This window comes from Plecotus auritus, assembly GCF_963455305.1.
Source record: "Plecotus auritus genome assembly, chromosome: 8".
NCBI lineage: Eukaryota > Metazoa > Chordata > Mammalia > Chiroptera > Vespertilionidae > Plecotus > Plecotus auritus.
Window position 1 is genome coordinate 124,766,293 of NC_137782.1, and position 25,905 is coordinate 124,792,197.

The window sequence follows — 25,905 nt, forward strand, 5'->3', positions numbered from 1 at the left end:
CAGATGCTGTTCAAAGATAATTTTCAGAAAGCGATAAGATCAGAGTATCACACTGATCAAACACAGTTAGAAATTTATTTAGCTGATATGATATGTAGGAACCAGACAGAAATAATCATTGATTCAAAGGAAAAGTCACAAGAGCCCAGATTGATCTTTATGGGTCAAAAAAAAAATGTTGAGATGAACTGCAAATGCAACAAGTTGATTTGCAACCTGGACTGTGTGTTCCAGAGCTGAGTGGGATGGGGTGGGGAGGAGGTCAAGTCATGACTAGCCAGGGGCATACACACTGCGAGTTGCAAAGTAGTGTGAAGACAATGATGATGAATAGGGAAGGAGTCTACTTTATGATGCATAGTGTTACATGGAAAGGACATTTTCTTCAGTGTGTAGTTTTAAAAGAATGAAATTTACTAGGTTAATAAAGACCGACATCCTATAACTCCTGAAGAGGCACCAAGTAACCAGATCGTGGCTTCAGGCTGGGTCAGAGCTGCCCCCTTGGGAGTGACTGTAGGAAAGTGGTTGAGAATGTCTAAATGCTACGTGTTCTAACCTGTCACTTAACAGGCCCAAGAGTACTACCTTTGAAACTCTAGGTCCATAAAGCAGAGTCTACTGCTCCCCTTCCACTCTACTCTGAGCCTTACCCCACATTTATTATTTACTTTGTGTTTTTCAGTCTCCAGGACTCTCTTTGCTCAATGATATTTGTTAAATGGTCTCCATATGCTGCGTGTTGCTATCTCTGCTGAGGAGTCAGGGATGGACAAATCTTCCTTCTTATTCAGATGCTATTACCCTCCTCTCTGTGTCCCAATCCAGCATTTGTGGGGGAAAGGTGACGGCAGATATAAACATCTAGAGCTGCCTGGGCTGGGAAAAGTCTACAGAGACCTGTTAGTATTATAATGTCCTATTTTTTAAAATGTGTTTTTATGATTTGAGAGAGAAAAAGAGAGAGAGACAGAGAGAGGGAGAGAGCTAGAAACATCAATGATGAGAGAGAATCATTGATAAGATGCCTCTGCTTGGCCTTCACTGGGAACAAGCCCCCAACATGGGCACATGCCCAGATGCGGAATCGAACTAGGACCTCTTACGCTCAACCACTGAGTCATACTGGCTAGGCATAATGTCCTATGTTTATTCTGCTTCTGACTCTGTGGTCAAAACAGTGTTTGTTTCCTGGTTCTGAGGCAAGAAGCACATAAAGGATGGGAAAAATAAAAGGGCTTTGGATTAGCAGGACAAAACTGACAGGAGACTGAATTGCCTGTGGTGGGAGGGTGACGGATTCAGGATATAAAAGCTTCTTCCTGTTAAAGCACAATTAGCCAAAGACAAGTTTTTAGTTGATCAAATGTTCATTTTTCACTCTTTTGTATATATACATTATTTCCTAAATTATTTTTAAAATGGAAAACAATAACAATTTTAAAGAAAACCTATGAGGATTTGCATCACCTAGTTCTATTCAAGGGGCAACTAAGATGGGAATTGAGCCCCTGTGCTTTCCGTAATTGGACCAGCATTTGCCATGCAGTCGTCTTGGCAGCCACTGGAATGAGACTGTGTCTGGCCTGTGGATGCACAAGCAGGAAAAGGCAATCTGCAGGGAGTGAGAAAGCTGAACTGGCAAAGAGTCAGACAGCTATGACTAGGATGAGAGTGAGAAGGCATCAGGAATAGATAAGAATTCCATAAAGAGCCACGATTCCTTCCAGTTCCCAGCCCCATAACCTCCTATAAATGCCCCTTCCCAAGTAGAAAGTATCGTTCCCCTATTTCCAACAAAAATTCCTTATTAAGAAGATTGGGGTCCACAGCAGCAAATCCAGGGGCTTTCCCTCATCTGTGCGGGGATGACCTGTGGCTCCTTGTGCTCTCTCACCCACAAGCTCAGTCATTTCCTACTTGTGACACAATCGGTGGCCAGAGGATGTCTTCTTCCTCTTCCGTCAGAGCCAAGAAGACAAAAAGTAGACTCAGACATATACCTTCACAATTCTTTAAATCATTATTAAAATAATTTTTATTGTCTATGGTCCGTGATATATATATAGAATTTGCACATTGAATATACCTTCATTTTTAAATTATTTTTTAAAACTTTTTTCATTTTTCTTTTGAGTACAAAATTTGTTAAGAACAAATGTACTTTAAATCTTGTAAAGCTCACACACACAGCAAAGACACACACACACACACACACACACACACACGTCTTTCTAAACAACATGAGTCTGCTTTTCGACCCCAGATTTCACAAGCAAGTGACGAGTATAAAAAGGAAAAATAACATTTATTGGCCATTTGTCTCGTTCAAGTATGGTGATTATGATTACAGTGAAGAGCACATAGGAATGAAGTTCAAGTAGGGAGTGGTCATCACATGGGACTAAGGATGAGAGAAGTTGAAATTCAAGGTGACCAAGCAGCTGGGCATTTGAAGAACAGAATGTCAGAGGCAGAAACCACAGGGAAGTACCCACCACATCTGCCTGCCATCTCCTCTCAAGGCATTTGCCAAATCCTACCTTGAAAGGGTGACTGATATCAAAAGAACAAGCAGAAAACAGAGGAGTGTAGGAGATTTAGACTAGGTCTCAGCAACTAGACCTGAAACTTTGAGAGAATCACACCCCACAAATGGAGAGCACTAGTTCACTTTGAGTGCACAGGAAATATTTACAATTATAGATCACAGGCTGTTTCAAAGGCCTAAAATCAGAGTGTGCATTCTGATCACAGTCAATTTAATTTATAAAGAAACATAGATAACTAGAAAATCCTCAAATGTTTGAAAACCAAGCCATAAACTTTTAAATAACCCATGGGTCAAAGAGGGAATCACATGAAAATAAGAAAAAAAATTGAACTAAAAAAATTAAGAGATATTAGAACTGTGGTTTGCAGCTGAGGTAGTTTTAGAGGGAAATTACAGTTTGGAAAGCTTATAGTAGAAAAGAAGATAATAAAAGTTTTGTACAAGAGGCCTTCATGTTCCCCTGGATTTCACTAAACTTCAGAAATACTGCGTCAGGACTGTTGGCCCACGACTTCCCTCTTCTTGGAGCATTTACTTTAGAAAAATCCTATATAATAAAATGGTACTATGTAAATTGACCCTAAGGCAGACTGAGCTGGAACAACTGGTGGTTATGAGGTGCACTGACCACCAGGGGCAGACACTAAATGCAGGATCGGCTTCAGTGGTCCCTGAGCTCCCAGAGGAGGAGCTCTGCTCAGCCACCAGCAGGACCAAGGGACCCCACCCTGAATCCATGGGTTTTCATGCACTGGACCTCTAGTTATAATTATAAAATCCTTTTTGCCACTATGAGATGGAAGTATTTTGAATATATTTTTATTTATTTCAAAGGGATAAAGAAAGTGAGAGACAGACAGAGAGAGAGAGAGAGAGAGAGAGAGAGAGAGAGAGAGAGACATTAATGATGAAAGAGATCCATTGGCTAGCTGCCTCCTGCACTCCCCCTACTGAGGATCCAGCCAGAAACCTGGCCATGTGTCCTGACCTGGAATCCTAACATCACCTCTGCTTTATGGTTCCAGACACCCAACATCACTCTGTCGAACAAACTGTCCTGGAAAACTCGAAGGGAACCAAGAGGGGTGCTGTCATAAAGGAGGGGCCAGCTAGTGGGGGTTTTGGGGAGTGATGCCCCACACCACCTGCACCCCCTGCAGGCCAGCAGCCAGGAGCAAACAGCATCTGAGCTGCCCCCACTTCCAATGGCTGCAATTCCTGGTCCCCAAGTAAGAAGTGAACTAGAACTCAGGGAGTTAGGATAACAGGGGGCTGAAGCTCCAGGATCAGAATGCAGGCCCCGCAGGAAGCAACACCAGGCTGGGGAACATGAGATGAGGTGTCAGGAGCATCATGGGTCGACTGGCCACCAGAAGCCAAAGGGCTTGTCTTGGAAAAACCAGGGGCAGGAGACAGATCCTGGCGTGAACCTGGTCTGCAGTCAGAACCCTCACCCTCCCAGAGGCAGTTCCCAAAGCAGCTACTGCATTTCTGTACAAAAAAAATTGAGACAGGAGTTTTGACAAAAAAATAAGATTTTTAAAAATGTCGTGTATCTATGTGGGATGTCCTAAAGAGGTTTAAGGTATCATATGTATGTACATGTTAATGAATCATGTTTATTACAGATATAAAATTTATGAAATCAGAAAAGAGCTCTTTGCTCAGGAATTCATTCAGCAAGTGTGGGCCTGCCACCTGGGTCTGGGGGCAGGGCCTTCACAGGTCACCTTTCAGGTGCTGAGAGGGGCTGAGAGACAGACAGGCCAATAAGAACCAAGGCAACGCTTTATTTCAGGAGATACGAAGAGCCTTGAAGAAAACAGACTTGGCTTATATGACTAGGGAGCCACAGGGACTGCAAGGATTTCTATTGGTGCCCTAACCCCGTGGTCGGCAAACAGTGGCTCAGAGCCACATGAGGCTCTTTGGCCCCTTGAGTGTGGCTCTTCCACAAAATACCACGGCCTGGGCGAGTCTACTTTGAAGAAGTTGCGTTAGAAGAAGTTTAAGTTTAAAAAATTTGGTTCCCACAAAGAAATTTCGATCGTTGTACTGCTGATATTAGGCTCTGTTGACTAATGAGTTTGCCAACCACTGCCCTAACCAATGACCTCAAACGCAGTGGCTCACAGGACAAAGTTTGGGATCCCAGGTGCTGTGGGTCAGAAACCTGAGGCTGTTCCTTAGGTTCTGCTCCTCCAAGGAAGCTCCGGGGGGGGCCTGGTCATGGGGAGCTGGCAGAATGCATTCCTTATCAGACAGTTTCCTTCTGTGTCCGTGCCAAAGCCACTCCCAGCTTCCTGGAGGCTCCCAAAATCTTGGCCATTGGTCCCTTCCTCCAGCATCAAAGCCAGCCCGCCAAGATGAGTCCCTCCCTTCTCCTTTGACCCACCCGCTTCCCAGTTTTCACTTTCAGGAACCCCTGGTTACTGAGGGCAAGGGCCTCCGGTTGAGCCACACCTACTGTGATTTCTGAAGAGGGCCTAGGGTGTGTTGGTGTCCATAAATGTGTATTTACTGACTTCAAACAACAACAACAGAAGAAAACTTGAGAGGTTAGCCCAACTGGCTGACCTGGAAGGGTTGCTAGGTTACCTCAATGACCTGTCTTACCATTCTGACCTCTGTTAGTACTGTGACCTATTGCCAGGTGATACCTCATATAGCTGGGTGGGGGCTCCCCAAGAGTGTTACTCCCCAGCAGGCTGGGGAAAGGCTCCCCAAGATATTTAAACTTAGACCCGGCTGTTGAGACAGAGCTGGCCAAATGGAAATCTGGGGAAGCCACCTGTAAATGGGAGTCAGTGCCCCAGGGCAAGGACAGCCAGGCTGGATGGGCACAGCAGAGGGCAGGGGGGCAAAGAAAGGGCCCCAGTGTGGCTTGAAAATGCTGTCACAGTATGAAGGCTTTTAGGCTTGAGAATAGGGTGATCTGATTTATAATTTGAAAGATTACTTGGTGATTTGACATTTGAAATGATATTTGACATGTGTCCTGAGAGCCAGGCAAGATTTAGGCAGATGAAGACGGTGAGATGTGCTTCAGGTACAGACAGTGGACACCCCTAGAGGCAGGAGAGATGAACACTGGGAACCGGAGCACATACCTCTCAGAGCCTGTGAGTGATGGGACAGGGCAGGGAAACAGAAGACCCTGCATGGAGGGGCCAGGGCAGGGGGAGAGGGCACCCTTCATGGAGGGGCCAGGGCAGGGGAGGCAGTGAACCCTCCATGGAGAGGTAGGTTAGGGAGAAAGTACCCTCCATGGAGGGGGGTCAGGGAAGAGATGGGACCCTCTATGGAGGGAAGAGGGCAGGGAGTAGAAGCGACCCTCCATGGAGGGGCAGTGTAGGGGATGGGAAACCTCCACTGAGTGGTGAGGGCAGGGAGGAGAGGAGACCATCCATGGAGGGGTCAGGGTAGGGGATGGGAATCCTCCATGGAGGGGACAGTGTGGAGGATGGGTACCCTCCATAGAGGGGTGAGGGCAGGGATGAGAGGCGACCCTCCATGGAGGGAACAGTGCAGGAGGTGGGAACCCTCCATTGAGGGGTGAGGGCAGGAAAGAGTGGGGACCCTCAATAGAAGGGTCAGGGTAGGGGATGGGAACCCTCCATTGAGGGGTGAGGGCAGGGAGGAGAGGAGACCCTCCATGGAGGGGTCAGGGTAGGGGATGGGAACCCTCCATTGAGGGGTGAGGTCAGGGAGGAGAGAGGACCATCCATGGAGGGGAGAGTGTAGGGGATGGGTACCCTCCATTGAAGGGTGAGGGAAGGGAGGAGTGGGGACCCTGATGGATGGGGTCAGGGTAGGGGATGGGACCCTCCATTGAGGGGTGAGGGCAGGGAGGAGAGAGGACCCTCCATGGATGGGGTCAGGGTAGGGGATGGGAACCCTCCATTGAGGTGTGAGGGTAGGGAGGAGTGGGGAACCTCCATGGAGGGGAAAGGGTAGGGGATGGGAACCCTCCATTGAGGGGTGAAGGCAGGGAGGAGAGGAGACCCTCAATGGAGGGGTCAGGGTAGGGGATGTGAACCCTCCATTGAGAGGTGAGGGCAGGGAGAAGAGGGGACCCTCCATGGATGGGGTCAGGGTAGGGGATGGGAACCCTCCATTGAGGGGTGAGTGCAGGGAGGCGAGGGGAACCTCCATGGATGGGACAGGGTAGGGGATGGGAACCCTCCATTGAGGGGTGAAGGCAGAGAAGAGAGGAGACCCTCAATGGAAGGGTCAGGGTAGGGGATGGGAACCCTCCATGGAGGGGTGAGAGCAGGGAGGAGAGAGGATCATCCATTAGGGGACAGTGTAGGGGATGGGTACCCTCCATTGAAGGGTGAGGGCAGGGAGGAGAGGGGACCCTCCATGGATAGGGTCAGGGTAGAGGATGAGAACCCTCCATTGAGGGGTGAGGGCAGGGAGGAGAGGAGACCCTCCATGGATGGGGTCAGGGTACAGGATGGGAACCCTCCATTGAGGTGTGAGGGCAGGAAGGAGAGGGGAATCTCCATGGAGGGGACAGGGTAGGGGATGGGAACCCTCCATTGAGGGGTGAGGGCAGGGAGGAGAGGATACCCTCAATGGAGGGGTCAGGGTAGGGGATGTGAACCCTCCATTGAGAGGTGAGGGCAGGGAAAAGAGGGGACCCTCCATGGATGGGGTCAGGGTAGGGGATGGGAACCCTCCATTGAGGGGTGAGTGCAGGGAGGAGAGGGGAACCTCCATGGATGGGACAGGGTAGGGGATGGGAACCCTCCATTGAGGGGTGAAGGCAGGGAGGAGAGGAGACCCTCAATGGAAGGGTCAGGGTAGGGGATGGAAACCCTCCATGGAGGGGTGAGGGCAGGGAGGAGAGAGGATCATCCATGGAGGGGACAGTGTAGGGGATGGGGACCCTCCATTGAAGGGTGAGGGCAGGGAGGATAGGGGACCCTCCATGGGTGGGGTCAGGGTAGAGGATGAGAACCCTCCATTGAGGGGTGAGGGCAGGGAGGAGAGGGGACCCTCCATGGATGGGGTCAGGGTACAGGATGGGAACCCTCCATTGATGTGTGAGGGCAGGAAGGAGAGGGGAATCTCCATGGAGGGGACAGGGTAGGGGATTGGAACCCTCCACTGAGGGGTGAGGGCAGGGAGGAGAGGGCACCCTCCATGGAGGGGACAGTGTAAGGGATGGTAACCCTCCATGGAGGGGTGAATGCAGGGAAGAGAGGGGACCCTCAATGGAGGGGACAGGGTACGGGATGGGAACCCTCCATGGAGGGGTGAGGGAAGAAAGGAGAGGGGACACTCCATGGAAGGGTCAGGGTAGGGGATGGGAACCCTCCATTGAAGGGTGAGGGCAGGGAGGAGTGGGGACCCTCCATGGAGGGGACAGTGTAGGGAATGGGAAACCTCCATTGAGGGTTGAGGGCAGGGAGGAGAGGAGACCCTCAATGGAGGGGACAGGGTACTGGATGGGAACCTTCCATGGAGGGGTGAGGGCAGAAAGGAGAGGGGACCCTCCATGGAAGGGTCAGGGTAGGGGATGGGAACCCTCCATTGTGAGGGCAGGGAGGACAGGGGAACCTCCATTGAGGGGACAGGGTAGGGGATGGGTACCCTCCATTGAAGGGTGAGGGCAGGGAGGAGAGGGGACCCTCCATGGAGGGAACAGCGCAGGAGTTGGGAACCCTCCATTGAGGGTTGAGGGTAGGGAGGAGAGGGAACCCGCCATGGAAGGGACAGTGTAGGGGATGGGAACCTTCCATTAAAGGGTGAGGGCAGGAAGGAGAGGGGACCCTACATAAAGGGTAAGGGTAGGCGATGGAAATCCTCCATGGAGGGGTGAATACACGGAAGAGATGGACCCTCCATGGAGGGTACAGTGTAGGGGATGGGAACCCTCCATGGACAGGTGAATGCAGGGAGGAGAGGGGACCCTAAATAGAGGGGACAGGGTACAGGATGGGAACCCTCCAAGAGGGGTGAGGGCAGGAAGGAGAGGGTTGTCTCCATGGTGGGGACAGAGTAGGGGATCGGAAACCTCCATGGAGGGGTGAGGGCTGGGAGGAGAGGGGACCAAAATGGAGGTTGCAAGGTAGGGGGATGGGAAACTTCCATTGAGGGGACAGAGCAGGGACGAGAGGGAACCCTCCATGGCACTTGAGGGCAGGGAGGAAGGGGAATCTCCATGAAGAGAAGACAGGGAAGTGATGGGAATCTTCATGGAGGAGGGAGGGCAGGGGTAGTGGGGACCCTCCATGAAGGGGAAAGGGCAGGGAGGAGAGGGGAACCTCCATAGAGAGGTGAGGGCAGTGAGGAAGGGGACTCTCCATGGCGGGCAGGGCAAGGAAGAGCGGGGACCGTCTATGGAGGAGAGAGGCAAGGGAGGAAAGGGGACCCGCCATGGAGGTGGCAGGGTAGGGGGACGGGAAACTTCCATTGAGGACACAGGGCAGGGAAGAGAGGGGACCTTCCATGGAGGGGTGAGAGCAGGGAGGAGAGGGGACTCTTCATGGAGGGGTCAGGGAGGGGAGGACAGGGTACCCTCCATGGTGGGGAGAGGGCAGGGAGTAGACTGTGCCCTCCATGGAAGGGCAGGGCTTGGGGAAGGGAACACTCCATTGAGGGGACAGGACAGGGAGGAGAGGGTACTCTTCATGGAGGGGTGAGGGCAGGGAAGAGAGAGGACCCTCCATAGAGGGGTGAGTAGAGGGAGGAGGGGGGACCCTCCATGGAGGGGACAGGGCAGGGGGACAGAGAACCCTCTGGGCGGGAACAGGGCAGGGGGACAGGGAACCCTCCAGGCAGAGGCAGAACAGTGTGTTCAGGGAACCCTTCCTAGAGAGGTAAGAGCTGGGGGACAGGGAAGCCCACTTGGAGGGATAGGATAGTGGGGACAGGAAACCCTCCATGCAGGGGGCAGGGCAGGGAGGAGAGGGGACCCTCCAGGAAGTGTGGATGGTAGGGGCAGAGGGAACCCAAGTGGGAGGGGACAGGGCAGGGGGGACAGGGAACTCTCCAGGCAGGGGCAGGACAGTGTGGACAGGGAACTCTTCATTGAGAGGTCAGAGCTGGGGGACAGGGAAGCCAAGTTGAAGGGACAGGAAAGTGGGAACAGTAAACACTCCAGGCAGGGGCAGGGCAGGAAGAAAGGGAACCCAAACTAGAGAGGGCAGGGCAGGGAGGAGAAGGGAAACAGGGAACCCTCCATGCAGAGGGGAGGGCTGGAGGATCGGGAACCCCACTTTGACTGAGCAAGTCCGGGAAGAGATAGAACTATCCTTAGAGGGGGCAGGGCAGGGGGACAGGGATCCCATCTTTGAGGGGGAGCGGCAGAAAGGAGAAGGTACCCTCCATGGATGGGGCATGAAAGGGGTGTGGGGAACTCCAATTTGATGGGTTGGGGCAAGGGGAGAAGGTACCCTTCATTGAGGGGGCATGGCAGGGGGACAGGGAACCTCACTTTGAGGGGCAGGCATTGGGGAAAGGGGACCTCAATTTGAGGGAGAAGGGCCGGGAGGAGACAGAAGTCTACATGGAGGGGACAGGGCATGGAGGACCAGGAACATTGAACCCTTCATGGAGAGGAGAGGCTGTGGGGATAGGGAGCCCTACTTTGAGACGGCAAGGATTTGGGCACAGGTCCTTAAATAGATAGCAGGGCAGGGGGAACACGGAACCCTCCATGCACAGGAGAGGCTGGGGATAGGGAGCCCTACTTTGAAACACCAAGGATTTTGGCACAGGTCCTTAAATAGATGGCAGCACAGCGGGTAGAGGGCATCCTCCATGAAGATAGCAGGGCAGGGAGGACAAAGGACCCCACATAGTCTGAGCAGGATAGTGGGGTTAGGGCACCATCCATGGAGGGGCCAGGGAAGGGGGGACATGGAAGTAGAGATAGGTAACAGGGGAAACACACCCCTCCATGGAGAATATCCTGTCCCCCCATGGTGGGGCCCTTGTTCCTCAGTCCTTCCCCTTCCCAGGGTTCCCTGTCCTACCTGTTCATCGGCCCCTCCCGTGGTCCCCTGAACCCATGCCCTGCCTTCCCATGGGGGCCCCTGACTCCCCTGCTCTGACCTCTCTGTGGTTGGTCCCCTTTCCACTCTGCCTTTTCCCTCCATGAAGGGTCTTCTGTTTCCCTGCCCTGACCCCTCACTCACAGGCATCTGAGGGGCATATGCTCTGGTCTCTCCAGTGTTCATCTCTCTTGCCTCCAGGCTGAGTGTCCACTCTCTGTACCTGAAGAACATTCTCACCTTCTTCATCTGTCTAAATCCTACCTGAGCCCTCAAGACACATCTCAAATATCATTTCAAATGTCAAATCACAAGCAGGGGAAGGGGAAGGGGGGTGGGGGTGGAGGTGGGGGTGGGATGTTGGGTGGGGGGAAGCGTGGGAGGTGGGGGTGGGGGTTGGGCACTGGGAGGTTTTGGGTGTTGGATGTGGGGTGGCGGGAGGGGGTTGGTGTGGAGGTAAGTGTCGGGGGTGGGTTTGGGGTAATCAAGGGGGGTGGGGCTGGTGGTACGGGGTGTGGGGTGTCAGGTGGCAGTGGCGTGTGGGGGATGGGATGTAGGGGTACCGAGTGGTGGGTTGGTAGAGGGAAAAGAGGGTATATCCCCCCTATGATGCAAGGAGACTTGACTTGAAGGCAGTGAACACACAATACAATAAACAGATGATGCGTTATAGAATTGCACACCTGATCCATGCAATTTTATTAGTGACTGTCACCCAAATAAGTTTGATTAAAAATAAGTAAAAGATGTGCCTTTGAGGTTTGTTAGGTTATGAGGTTGGAGCCCTCATGAATAGGATTAATAACCTTTTAAATGATACTTCATGCTAGACTTATCAGGGATCACTTTATATGTTATATGAATGTCTAACTACTATTTTGTACACTTGAAACTAATATTGAATGTCATCTCTAATTGAAAAAAATTAAATTAGTCACACAATTCTTAATAAAAATAAAAATGCAAATCAGAGTGATCTTGAAAAGTTATAAATCAGATCATTTCACTCTGTGCCTAAAAGCCTTCAGTGCTCCAGCAGGGGTCAGCTCTCCAGGCAGCATCATGCCTGTGATGGTGTTGCTCTCCTGGGAGAGGAATGCCCTGTCTTCTTCCTCCAGTTGCTCCCTTCACTGTTCTGGTGACATGTCGCACGGGTGCAAGGCAGAACTGTGCTTCCTTGAGAGCGAGCTAAGCATCAATTTGGCTGCTTAGTTCGAGTGTGGGAACAGACACAGAAAAAATAAATTTAAGCCTTAATGGTCCTAATAGCATTTCAACCCACCAAATGGACCTCTATCCTGCCTTCCCTACACTCCAGGCAGCCTGGCTCACCCAACCATGAGGAAAGGTGGCAAGGAGAGTGCAGCCTGGGAAGCCAGTGAGCATGTATGTGGTTGGAAGGTTGAGAGAGCTGCAGTTCTCTCAGGATAGAAATGGAGGGATGACTCTGCTAAAATCAGCCATGCAAGAGGGGACTCTGCTTTTCACTACATGATGACTGGATCACACCTGCATGATCCCGCCATGCTCTCGCTCTCCTCACAGTGGACCCAGGATCATCCACAACAGGAAGCAGCTCTCTGGCCTTTGAGAATCCACAGACCCTCTGCAAAGCCCTTATGCTCACACAGCTGTTCTCAGACTACAGATCCCAGACATCTTACATCTGGGAAGAAGCCTCTTTTGACTTTTTCATTCTCCTTCTACAAAGAATGCCAGGTCTGTGCCTTCTGTACACTGCTCAAAGATGTGTGAGGACCCAGCGGGTGGCAGCTGGACCTGCTGTACCCTGGGACATTTGTGGAGTGGCCTCAGACCTAACACTGACACGGAGCTTGAACTTGCGTCAATCTGGTGAATACCACTCACCTCTACCTGGGGACTCCCTGAGAACCTACCTCCTGCAACTTGAGTACTTCCAGAGGCTCTGTCATTGACTGAGGCTAACAGGCACCCAGGAGATGGAGGCAGACAGAGAGGAAGAACACGGGGTGCTCTGGGACTTTTGCTGACCTGTCCCCAGGCTCAGTGCTAGTAAAAGCCAGCTTTGGTGTGCTGCTTGGACCTTCCTGTGCTCACTCAGCCTCAGCAGAGGCTGTCACAAATTGTGAATTGCTTTGTAGATCCAAATAGATTGCCCTGGGCCAGTCACATAAAGCATCTGACATTGGTGAGCACCAGAGTCCCTTCTAGGAAGCCCCATGACCAACACTCCCAGTGGCCAGCTTCAGAGCACATCAGAGCAGGATACAATTAGCCTCACAAGCGGCATATCCAAAGAGACATCTAGGCAAGCAACAGACCAGGTGAGATGAATTGAGCTCCACGTGGTCAACACCTGTCAGCCGCTCATACACTGTAGGCAGGGTCCAATGTGGTCACAGCCAACTAGCCTGAGCATCGACTCAATAGATGCAAGGGCCAATGGCAATCAAGAATCAACCACCACAGGAATGTTCACATGAAACGCAGGAGACATCTCTGGAGCACTCAGCTCAGGTGATCAAAAAGACTCTGCCGTTGGGTTCCACAGGACACCAGCTACACAAAGCCACACTACCCAGACTTGGATTCTCATACACAGAAACAAACACACAGAGGCAGCCAAAAAGCGAAGACAAAGACACATACCCCGAATTCAAGAACAGAAGATACATCCAGAAAAAATGCTCAATGAAGTGAAGGCAAGCAGTATACCAGATACAAGGTGTTTTAAAAAAAATAATTTTAAGGATATTAATAGAATTAAGTGAAGAATGAAAGAAATCAGTGGGACCTGGAAAAATGACAGTAAGCATGAAAAAGAACATTTAAGCCACATGAAAGATCATGTCAGAAATAAAACTACAATCTCTGAAATGAAGAGTACAGTAGAGGAAATAAATAGTTTGATGAAGCAGAGAATCATATTAGCAATTTGGAAGAAAAGGTCACAGAAGACAAAAGCAGCAAAAAAAAAAGTTTTAAAAATGAGGAATTCATGTTTTGGGACAACATGAAGCATAGCAACATCCACATCATAGGAGTACAAGGAAAAAAGAAAGACTAATGGACTGCAGCCTATTAAAAGAAATAATGACTGAACACTTCCCTACCCTGGTGAAGGAAAAGACACACAAGTCCAGGAAGCTCTCAGACCCAAACGGGAAGAACCCAAAAAGGCCAGGATACATCACAATTAAAAAGACAATGATTAAAGACTGGACATCTTAAAACAACAAGAGAAAGACAGACAGTTACCTACCAGGGTAAATGGAAATTAAGAATCAACTACCACAGGACGGTTCACATAACACACACAGGGGACATCTCCGGAGCACTCAGCTCAGGTGACCAAGAAGACTCTGCCACTGGGTTTCACAGGACACCTACTACACAGAGCCACACTACCAAGACTTGGATTCTCATACACAGAAACAAAAACAGAGAGGCAGCCAAAAAGCAAAGACAAAGAAACATGCCCTGAATTGAAGAACAAAAGACACCTCCAGAAAAAAATGCTTAGTGAAGTGAAGGCAAGCAATAGACCAGATATAGAGTTGTTGTCAGCTTATTTCTCTACAGAAACATACCATGCCAGTAGGGATTGGCACAAAATAATCAAAGTAATGAAAAGCTAGGATCTTCAACCAAGAATTCTTTACCCAGCAAGGCTGTCGTTTAAAGTTGATGGAGAAATAAAGAGCTTCCGAGACAAGAAACAGCAAAAGAAGTGTGTTACCACCTAACCATCTGTATAAGATCTGTCTAGAAGCAATAAAAGGCCAATGGAGTTGAAAGAATAAAACATATCTATGAATAATCACTTTAAATGTAAGTGGCTGAACTGCTGCAATTGAAAGATATGGTAGCCGAATAGATAAGAAAACAAGACCCATATATATGCAGTCAACAAGAGACCCACCTCAGAATGAAAGAGATACAGAAGAAAAGCAAGGAGATGGCAAAAGACATTTCATGCAAATGCAAATGAAAAAGAAGCTGGGAGGTAATACCCATAGCTGTCAAAATAGACTTTAAAACAAAGGCTATATTAGGGGATAAAGCAGGACACCACATAATGATAAAGGGAGCAATCCACCAAGAAGATAGAATCATGGGATACATGTATTTTCTCAACAAAAGCACACCTAAATGTGTAAATCAAATCATGAAATATCTAAATGGAGAGACCAACAATAATACAGTCATAGTATGGGATTTTAACACCCAGTTGTCATCAATAGACGGATCTTCCACACAGAAAATGAAGAAGGAAAGAATGGCCTTAAATAACACACTAGATCTGATGGTTTTAATGGGTATCTTCAGAGCATTTCACCCTGAAGCAGTAGAATACACATTCTTTTTAAGGGGACGTGCAACATTTTCTCGCATAGACCACATGTTAGGGCACACAAACAGTCTCAGTTAATTTAAGAAGATTGAAATGATATCAAGAGTCTTTTCTGACCATAACTCTATAAAACTAGAAGTCATTAAGAAAAAATGACATACAGGTGATCTATTACAGAATTTTACACACCTAAAACCACTCTGCCACAATAAATTTATTAACAACGAAATAAAAGCCATCAAATGAAAAAAAAAAAATCTGGAGGTAGATGGTGGTGAGAGTTGCACAATGTCAATATACCTAATGTATACTTAAATGTGGTAAAAACTGTAAATCTTATATTTATTTGACCACAATAAAAATTAATAATTATCAGATTAAAGAAAAAAACAGAAAAAGAAAAAAACTGTAAAACACAGAAAGTCTTGGAGGCTAATTAACATGTTACTAAACAATGAATGGTTAACAAGGAGTTCAAGGAAATAATGAAATGATACCTTGAAGCACATGGAAATGAGAGCACAACAAGCCTAACTCTATGGAACACAGCATAAGCAGTCCTAATGGAAAATTCATAACATAACAGGCCTACCTCAAGGAACAAGAAAAATCTGAAATAATCATCGAACTTTACACTTAGAGGAACCAGTGCAAAAGAATAACAGACACCACAAAGTGAGGACAATAAAGGAAATAATAAAGATCAGAGCAGAAATAAATAAAACAGTAAAAAGAGATCAATGAAGCACAGGCCATTGTGGGTCAGTGGTTAGAGCTATGGTCCACACACCAAAGGATCATTGGTTCAATTGCCAGTCAAGGGCACGTCCTGGACTGCAGGATCATCATTGCCGCCTGTTGAGGTGTGTGTGTGAGACAACCATTTGATGTGTGTTTCTCACATATCTCTCTCTCTCCCTCTCTCTCTTTCTCTCCTTCCCTAATTCCCTCTTCTCTTTCTAAAAATATATATATACACACATATATATTTTATTGGAAAAAATATTCTTGAGTGAGGACTAAAAGAAAAAACAACAACTCAACCAACACACGTGCTGCACTGGATGGCTTCACGGTGCATTTCATCAAACGGTCAGTGAAGGACTAATGCCTGTTCTCCTAAAACTCACCCAAAACATCCAATACTAGGGGAGACTCCCAAGATCATTTCATGAGTCCAGAATTATCCAAATCCCAAAACCAGATTAAGACTTTACAAAGAAAAAATAATATGAGCCAGTATCCCTGATGACTGCAGATGCTAAAATCCTCAACAAAATACTGGCAAACTGGATCCAATAACACATTAATTAGTGGGATTTATTCCAGGCATGTAAGCTTGGTATAGTATCTGCACATAAAAAAACATGATACAGTATAAACAAAATAAAGAATAAAAATCACACTATTATAACAATAGATGCAGAAAGAGCATTCAAGAAAACTCAGCACCCATTCATTATAAAAATGCTCAGCAAAGTGTGAATAGAGGGATCGCACTTCAACATAATAAAGATCATGTAGGACAAACCTACCGCCAATCTCATACTCCATGGACCAAAGGTAAAAGCATTTTCCTTCAGATCAGGAGCAAGTCAGGGATGTCTGCTGTCACCATACGTATTCAACATAGTGCTGGAAGTCCTAGCCACTGAAACTAGAAGAAAAAAAGAAGAAATGAAAAGCATTTGAATTGGAAAGGAAGAAGTATGACTGTCATCATTTGGAGATGACATAATATATAGAGAGATCTCAAATGATTCCATAAAAAAAAATAACCTGTAGTATTGATAAATGAATTGAGAACAGAGCAATATATAAAATAAATATCCAGAAATCAGCTACATTTTTAGACACCAATAATGAAGACTCAAAAAGGAATCTAAGAAAAAATCTCATTCACATTCTCATAAAGAAAATATAATACCTAAAATTACATTTAACTAAGGTTGTAAAAGAGCAGTACTCAAAAAATTAAGACACTGAAGAAAGAAATAAAAACCCTGACCGGTGTTGCCAAGTGATTAGACTGTCAGGCCATACACCGAAGGGTCACAGGTTCCAATTCCAGTCAAGGGCACATACCTGGATTACAGCTTTGATCCCTGGCCACCTTTTGGGTGAGTGCAGGAAGGAAGCAATCAATGTGTCTCTCTTATATCATTGTATCTCTCTCTCTGTCTAGCTCTCTCTCTCCCTCTCTTACTCCCCCCCACAACCCTCGCTCTCTGCTCATTCTCCCCCTTGCTCTTTTTTTCAAAAAGCAAAGGAAATAAACATCCTCTGATGAGGATTCACACACACAAAAAAGGAAAGAAGGAAGGAAGAAAAAAAGGAAGGACGGAAGGAAGGAAGGAAGGAAGGAAGGAAGGAAGGAAGGAAGGAAGGAAGGAAGATGAAAGAAGAAAGAAAGAAAGAAAGAAAGAAAGAAAGAAAGAAAGAAAGAAAGAAAGAAAGAAAGAAAGAAAGAAAGAGAGAGAGAGAAAGAAAGAAAGAAAGAAAGGAAGGAAGGAAGGAAGGAAGGAAGGAAGGAAGGAAGGAAGAAAGAAAGAAAGAAAGAAAGAAAGAAAGAAAGAAGAAAGAAAGAAGAAAGAAAGAAAGAAAGAAAGAAAGAAAGAAAGAAAGAAAGAAAGAAAGAAAGGAAGGAAGAAAGAGAAATAAAGAAAGGCAGGAAGGGAGGAAGGAAGGAAGGAAGGAAGGAAGGAAGGAAGGAAGGAAGGAAGGAAGAAGGAAGGAAGAAGTTGAAGAAGATACAAATAAGTAAAAGCATATCTGGTGTACATAGATAGGAAGAATTAACATCATTAAAATGTCCAATGTCATATTTCAGAGAGATATAACAAATATCACAGAAATTTATATGGAAGTACCAAAAAAAAAAAAAAAAACAACAACACACACACACACAAAAACAAACCAACAAACACACACACGCACAAATGAAACAAAATAAAATCAAACCTAAGCCACAGTGATCTTGAGAAAGAAGAATGAAGTTGGAGGAATCATGCTAACTGATATCAAACTATACTACAAGGCCAGAGTAATAAATAGAGCATGGTACTGGCATAAAACAGACATACAGATCATTGGAACAGAATAAAAAGCCCAGAAATAAACCCATGCATTTATGGTCAATTAATATCTGACAAAGGACACAAGAACATACAATGGGATAAAGATAGTCCATTCAATAAATGCTATTGGGAAAATTAGGCAGATATGTACAAAAATAAATGAAAGCAGTTGACCTTCTTACACCATATAGAAGAATAAATTCAGAATGGATTAAAGACTTGAATGTGTGATTCGAAACCATAAAAATTCTAGAAGAAAATAAATTTTCATAGCAATATTCTTTATTCTGATATATCTATTTGGGCAAGGGAAACAAAAGAAAAACTAAACAAATGGGACTAGACCAAACTAAAAAGTTGTTTCACAGCAAGAGAAACCATCAACAAAATGAAAAGGCAACCCACTGAATGGGAGAACATATTTACCAATGATACATCTGATAAAGGCTTAATATCCAAAATTTGTAAAGAACTTATAAAACTCAAAATAAAAAAAATTAAATAATCCAATTTAAAAATGGGCAAAGGACCTAAATAGACACTTCTCCAAGGAGGACCTGCAGATGACCACTACACAAATAAAAAGATGCTGAGTATCACTAATCATTACAGAAATAGAAATGAAAATCACAATGAGGAATCAACTTACATCTGTCAGAATGGCTATCATCTATAAATAAATAAACATCAAGTGCTGGTGAAGATGTGCAGAAAATGTACTCTTGGTGGGAATGCATATTGGTGTTCCCATGTGGAAAGCAGTATGAAGTTTCCTCAAAAATTGAAAATAGAGCTGCCTTATGACCTAGCATTTCCACTTCTGAGAATATATATGCAGAAATCAGAAACACTGATCTGAAAGGATACATGCACCCCTATGTTCACTGCAGCATTATTTACATAGCGAAGATTTCACAGCAGCTGAAGTGCCCAGCAGCAGATAAGCGGAGACAAAGCTGTGAAACATTAGACCCAACGGAATACTACTCACCCGCACAACCAAAAAGGAAATCTCATCTTTTGGTACAGCATGGATGGAGCTGGTGGGTATTATGCTCAGTGATGTGAAGTAAGCCAGTCATAGAAATACAAGTTCCTTATGGTTTCACTTATATGTGGAATCTAATGAACAAAATAAACTACAATCAAAAAGAAACAGGCTCATAGTTATAGAAAACAGACAGCTGTCAGAAGGGAGGAAGGTTGGGGGACTAGGTGAAAAAGATGAAGGGATTAAGCAAAGAAAAAAACTAGTAGACATAGCAGTTTGGTGATTATCAGAGTGAAAGGGGTTTGTGTAGAAGAGGGTTTAGAAAGGATAAATTGTGATGGAAGGAGACCTGACCTGGGGGCAGGGGGAAGGGCGGTGAGACACATAATTCATCATACAGATGATGTATTATAGAACTGTATACCTGAAAGCTACATAATGTCATTAACAATCTCACCCCAATAAATTCAATTTAGAAAAATAGGACATTGTGACACATGCTACCACCTGGATGCACCCTGAAGACATGACGCTCAATGAAATAAGCCAGTCACAGAAAGACAAATACTGTGTGATCCCTCTCACATGAGGTCCCTGGAGCCGTCAGAGTCATAGAGACAGGTAAGATGGAGTGTTCCAGGGATGGGAGAGTGGATGCAGTGTTGTTGTTTAGTGGGGACAGAGCTTCAGTTGGAGAAGATGAGAACAGTGATGGAGATGATGGTGGTGCCGGCAGCACAACAATATGCCTGTACATAACACCACTGAACTGTGCACTGAAAAATAGTTAAAATGGTAAATTTCATTGTGTACATTCTACTGTGATAAAAATATTTTTTAAAAAAGAAGGCACTGTCCTAAGTGCAGGTGAATCAGGAAGAGCTGTTCCTTATCTGGACCGCATGGCGAATGCACGTGATGAAAGAGCACAGGACTCAATACTCACATGAGAAAATGGGCACAAAGGGAATCAGGAAACCGGCCCTTACTGGGTGGTGGGGTCACTGTCAATATCGTGGTTGTGAGAGTTTTCTAAGATATTATTGAGGAAAACCGGGTCACATTCACTGGCCACCTCTGCATTATCTCTAACAAATAATGTGAATGCACAATTACATTTTTAAAAAGGTTAAAAAATGTAAGGGGTGACCCAGATTTGGTTTTCTTGCCCCAGAGATTCTGGCCCAGCAAGTCCAGTTGGGGTGGGGGCTGAGTATAAGGAATTGCTGCGGGGTACTGGGAGTCAGTGGGGTTGAGGGCCACCATCCAGACCAGTGATCTCCACAGCTACGTTCTCATCCCATCACGGGCTTTCCACAGCCTTTAATAAAGCTGCTGTGTCTCAGCCACTTCTAAGGCGATCACTCGGGTGAACAGCTCCTTCACTGTACCATAAGGTTTCTTAAAGGAGCTTCCAAACCTTTTAACCACCTCACAAACACAACATGGGCAGCACAGTCCTCCCACAGTGACCCTCTTCTTCATTAACCACATCGACCAAGTGACACAGATGGGCCTGTTGTGCCATTCCAGGAACGCTGGGCCAGGGTCCTGTCAACAAAGCAGATTCACTCCTCGGTCTCTTAGTTGGGTCATGCGCACAGTGCCCAGGAGTGACGCTACCCAGGGACAAGGATGAAGGAAGGGTGCATTGTCGTTTGCAGCATGTGCCTTTTAATCATCTACAGATCGCAACTGCAGAAAGGACACTTATGCTCTGTTAAAGGTCAGGAAGTATAACAATTTTTCTCTGTGCACTTGGCCCAGTGGTCCTCAAAATTATGGTAAAAATAATACCTTTTCTTCATATGCTCTCTCCTTCTAGAGATGGCTCCAATTTACCTGTCAACTTGACTGGGTGATGGAAAAAGTAATGCTGGTGAGTGAAATCAACACATCCCCATTTTTAGGGGGTTAACCTAAGATGAGGAACTGAGCATCACTCATCAAAGGTCTGACACTTTACTCGGTGGTCCAGTTGGGGAGGTTCTAATTGTTCATCTTAGACTGTATCATTAGGGTAATAATGTAGGGCTGTCATGAAGGAATTTTCAGTGTCTGAACCCAGTAAAATCTTGCTCCTTGTGTTCCATGATGTGGGCCAGGGAGCCACCAAAGCTCATCCACTCCACACTGTGACTCAGGGCTCCAGAGCTCCTCTGGCTTGTGGATTTAGTTGGCAATGAGCACTGACCAAAGGGGTAGAAGTCAGACAGACGAGTGCTGTCATGAAGGCCTTGGAGGGTACATGGCTGTTATTGCCTCTGACCAGACCTGACTCACATGGTGAGAGAGGCTCAGAAACGCAGAACAGCACAAACACCTTGCATCTTGGCACATAGGACAGCACATTCACCCTCTTGTTCCTGCACCATGCAGCCAGCCAACTCAGTCACCTTCTTCATAGAGAACAATAAAATAAAAGTACCTCATGCCAATCCGCATAGCACTTCAAAGTAGTAAGAGAAAAGAAACCCCTCTCCATGTATTTCTAAAGGAATGCTACTTGCTGTCCAGACCCATATTCTTCCTTCCTTTTCTTCTTCTCCAAAGAATAGAACACATCATTCTGGAGCCACAAGATGGAGCAGGTCTCTGGCCAGCTGTCCTCCCACTGAGGACAACCACTATCTCAGACAGAATAGTAACTGCAGAATCCAGAGAGAGAGCAGCAGTGGGCAGACTGGGGATAGAAGTGAGAACCGGACGAGTGACCAGCACGGTGGTGAGTTGATTCGTCTTGAAGGCAGTGAGTCTGAGCACTGCTCTGTGAGCAGGACGGGAATGACTCAGAGGGGGAGCCAGAGTGGGGGCTGCCCTGGACCCTTCTCTCTTCTCTCCTGGCCTGGCTCTAAAGCCATGGCCTGGGCATAAGCCCCTCAAGTGCTGAGGAAACACCCATCTCTGGTGAGGACCTGGGAAAATGGGGCCCTGGACTCCAAAGTATTGGGGTGAATTCTGCTAATGTTTTTTTTTTTTTTTTCGCCAGTTTCCCCTGAAAATTATCCTGTTATATGAAGCTTTAACACAGCTCATGGAGGGAGAGGAGTCTAAGGTTCTGGGAGAACCAGAGCTTCTAGCACAAGGACCGGGAAGGGGGCTGAGATGCAGGGGGAGAGGAGCTGTGGACTCTCACCTCTCCCACTCAGTGGTGGGAAGACAGACTGTGGAGCCCTTCCAGGAGAGGCAGCACATCCATCACCAGCCTCATGTGAAGTCTGGAAGGTGAAAGGAACTGCATGTGAACAGGCACAGGGTCAAGGGCAAGAGGCCAGGGCTGTAGAGCCCCAGCCTGCAGACCCACCACACCCTGCACTTTAACTCCAAGTACAAGCTCATTTTTACAAATAGCACAACATTTCTGCAACAGTAAGAATTGTAAGTTTGACTTTCAAGAAAAAACTAACTCAAATTACATTAGAGATTTCAATGTTGGTTTGTCACATCTTCGATGGATGTTAGCTGAACCCAATGTGGTAATCATTTCACAATGTATGTAAATAAAACCACAGAGCTCTCTGCCTAAAACTGATACAGTGGTGTATATCAATTATTTCTCAATAAAGCTGGGAAAAATAAACAGTGCCTGAATAAATGGGAAAAATTGGGTTATAGAAGTAGTGCAATGCATAAACCATGGCTAAAAGAAAACAAATCATGATACACACATAAAAAAGTAGTATCATCTTGTCCTAGAGGCGTACTCAGTGGTTGAGCACTGATCTATGAACCAGGTGGTCATGCATGGAGTCCCAGTCAGCGCTCATGCCCTGGTTGTGGGCTGCAACCCCAGTAGGGGTTGTGCAGGATGCAGCTGATGAATGATTCTTTCTCATCATTGATGTTAGTATATCTCTTTCCCTCTCCCTTCCTCTCTGAAGTCAGTACACCATATATTAAAATAAATTAATAGTATTACCTCAAAAAGGTATCGATATATAAATGTAAGACAAAAGGAAATACTTTGAAATGTTGACAGTGATTAACCTTGGGTAGTGGAAAGAAGTGATTTCATTTATATTATTCTGTTTTAAAATTCTACTGATGATCCCATATTATTTTGATAATGAGAAAAAAATCTTCTAAAAAACATTTTAAGTAACTATTTTTAAAATTTTTTTTGGTGTAAAATGCATTTTGCATCCATGTTCAGTGACCATACACTTATTTTTGAGAAACTTAAAAAGTGCTTTGGGTTGTGAAATATCCTTTAAAGTGCATTATTGCACTCTAACAGCTTTGAATGGGACCACTGGGCTTTGGAGATTCTGGGTCTGCTTGAAAAAAATAATGGGGCAGGTGCTGGAGGCGTGGCAGGGGATGGGGAGGGTAAGGAACCCTGAAGAAAGACTCCTAGGCAGGATGCCTCAGGGTCCACAGCTCAGGCTGTATTTGAAGAATTCCTCATTGGAAGGCTGATTTCTACAGTAAAGTTTGAGATTTGATAAACTTTAGACATGAGCTACAGAGAATTTTATTTTAAAACAGATTTTGCCATTCTTATTGCAAAATCTATATATTTAAAGGCTAATGTGCTAAGTTTCCGACCCTCTGACCAGTTGCTATGACACACACTGACAACCGAGGGCAGACACTCAACACTGCAGCTGCCGTGATGTGAACTGGCCATTTACAGAGAAATGGCACTGAGGACCTGGAGTCCACAAGCAACTCTCGGCTTTTCCCAAGTGGGACACAGGCTCCACCACCACCCTGAAGTGACACCCCACCAAATCGCAGCCGACAATGCCGAGACCGCATGGCACAAAGCCCACAGCCCAGCCCAACACGGAAATGGTAGCTGTGGGCACCAGGAATGATGTCGCATAGCGATGCCCGGCTTCCTCTCCCTAGAAACTAGCCTCCTTGGAGTTTCTTCATCCCACTTGCTTTATAGCCAGGTGCAAACATTTTGCAGTTTAACCAAAAGTCTTTGAAGTGTTTTCACGTGCCTCATCTCATTTGATCCTCACAGAAGTCGTGGAATAGGTAGATAGGAGACTCCTTGGAATCCTATTTTCTTTTTATTAGCCAGAAAATGGAGATTTAGAATGTTTAGAAACTTGACCCAACTGAAAAGAAGAAATGGTAGAACTTGAAAATGACTTCAGGTTTTCTCACTGCACAGAACATAGTCAAACAGTGCTATAGTTAAATATTCCACCCTTTGTTCTCCCTGCATGATCTACAATAATAATCTGCTTCGTATTGATATTTACTGCTGTGTTGCTACAATATCCTGAAAGAAAAGTTGTTGGGGTGCTGCAGTGGGCTTGAAAAGTTTAGCGAAATCAGAAGCAGGTCTAAGTAAGCAAGTTTATCAGTATAATATATAAAGTTCTCACTGGGCCAGTCACATATGTTTCTATCTGTCATTGTTGATTGTGAATTTGGTTGACACTTCCATTATAGAGAAAGGGCGAACAGTGACATTAACATATGTCTTCTAATTAATTTCCTTTCAATGTGCACAATTTTGTGCACCGGACCTCTAGTAATTAAATAATACTATGAAGACTCATAAGAGGAGCATATCTATATATATCAAAGCCTAAGCGACCATCTGCTGTTCCAACTGTCCAACTGGTATGTGCAATGACCACCAGGGGGCAAACACTTAATGAAGGAGCTGCTGAGCTGCGGTGACTTGGTAGATGCATTTCTCGGGTGATGAACCCGGAACTAGAGAGGAGGGAGCCTGATTCCAGGGTGTGTTACCCCAGAACTGCCCTCTCCCAATCTGGAACCCCTCAGGGGATGTTGGAGAGTCGGCTTTGGCCCGATCCTCGTAGGCTAGGCCTAGGGACTCCACCTGTGCACCAGGCATCTAGTTTATACATAAAAGATTTTTAAAGGATTAAGTTCTCCTAAGTCACAGCTCTATGGTTCTAACCTCAACTGGGTCTACAGAGGCCGACAGGAAATGTAGAAGGAGCACTGGCCCTGGGTTCTCATTTGATCTCTGCTACTAATTCCCTTTGTGGTCCTAGGGATTTTACTTAACCTTTCTGGGTCTCCTAGCTACATCTATGGAATGAGGGTAAAATTAGACCTCTTAAGGTTTCTACAAAGTTTTGAAAAACTAATTGTAGGTTCAGATTTCTACATTCTTCCTAAATATCTCAGCAGTAACAAACTTTTCCTTGGATTAACCTTTGTGCTAGCAACACTTCACAAAAATGTAAACACATTTTTATACTAATACTCATTTCAAAAATATACAATCTCTATAAAACTTATAACATTTTGGTAGATACGATTAAACATTTCTCAGTAACTGCCCTTCAACTCAAAATAGTAAATTTAGCATTATCTTTTTAATACACCAATTGCATATTTTTTGTATTCATATGAAAAGGTTGTTTTATAGACTCAGAAAATACAGATGTTTTGAGCACTACATGTCACTTTTATTAAAAGTCAATAAGTAACTTTCCAGGTGTTTAAACTTCAGCTGATGCCAATTAATTTTCTTTGGGTAAAAATCAACTCTTGTAAACATGGAATGAAAATGTGGCTGTATCTTCTGCCTTAAAAGTTGAAAAACATAATAGATGTGATTTAACTCACTCAAATGGTTTGTGAAGCAGAAATACTTCCATGTAGGGTCTGCTCCATCCTGACATTAGCTTAGTGCAAGGACTGAGAGCCACATGTCACCTATTCTCTCCAGTGAGGAAGGGAGCTGTGTGTGAATCATTCCTGCCACTAAGCCCGGTGGACTGCCAGCCAGCTAGGCAGGAAGGATGCCAGCCTCAGCCCACAGGGGGAAGAAGTGCTGCCATGTCTCTGAGAACAGTTCCAAACTCAGCCTGAGAAAGACATCCCTACCAGCCAAGACCCAGTCAGGCCACTGTTGGGCTCTCAGTAAAGACTGACAATTGTCTCTCGCTCTTATTTCTTCTGAGAACAAAGCTCTCAAGTCTTGCTGAATAAACACC

At 45.9% G+C, this 25,905-nt stretch overlaps 1 long non-coding RNA gene across 1 annotated transcript in view; it reads left to right on the forward strand.

The window, feature by feature from the left end:
• LOC308255985 overlaps window positions 1-22,535 on the forward strand; it is a 36,323-nt gene extending 13,788 nt beyond the window's left edge. The window contains exons 3-6 of the long non-coding RNA XR_013961395.1: window positions 19,441-19,585; window positions 20,790-20,843; window positions 21,518-21,689; window positions 21,954-22,535. This is a non-coding gene — a long non-coding RNA (uncharacterized lncRNA). The remainder of the gene's footprint in view (window positions 1-19,440; window positions 19,586-20,789; window positions 20,844-21,517; window positions 21,690-21,953) is intronic.
• The last annotated feature ends 3,370 nt before the right edge of the window (window positions 22,536-25,905 follow it).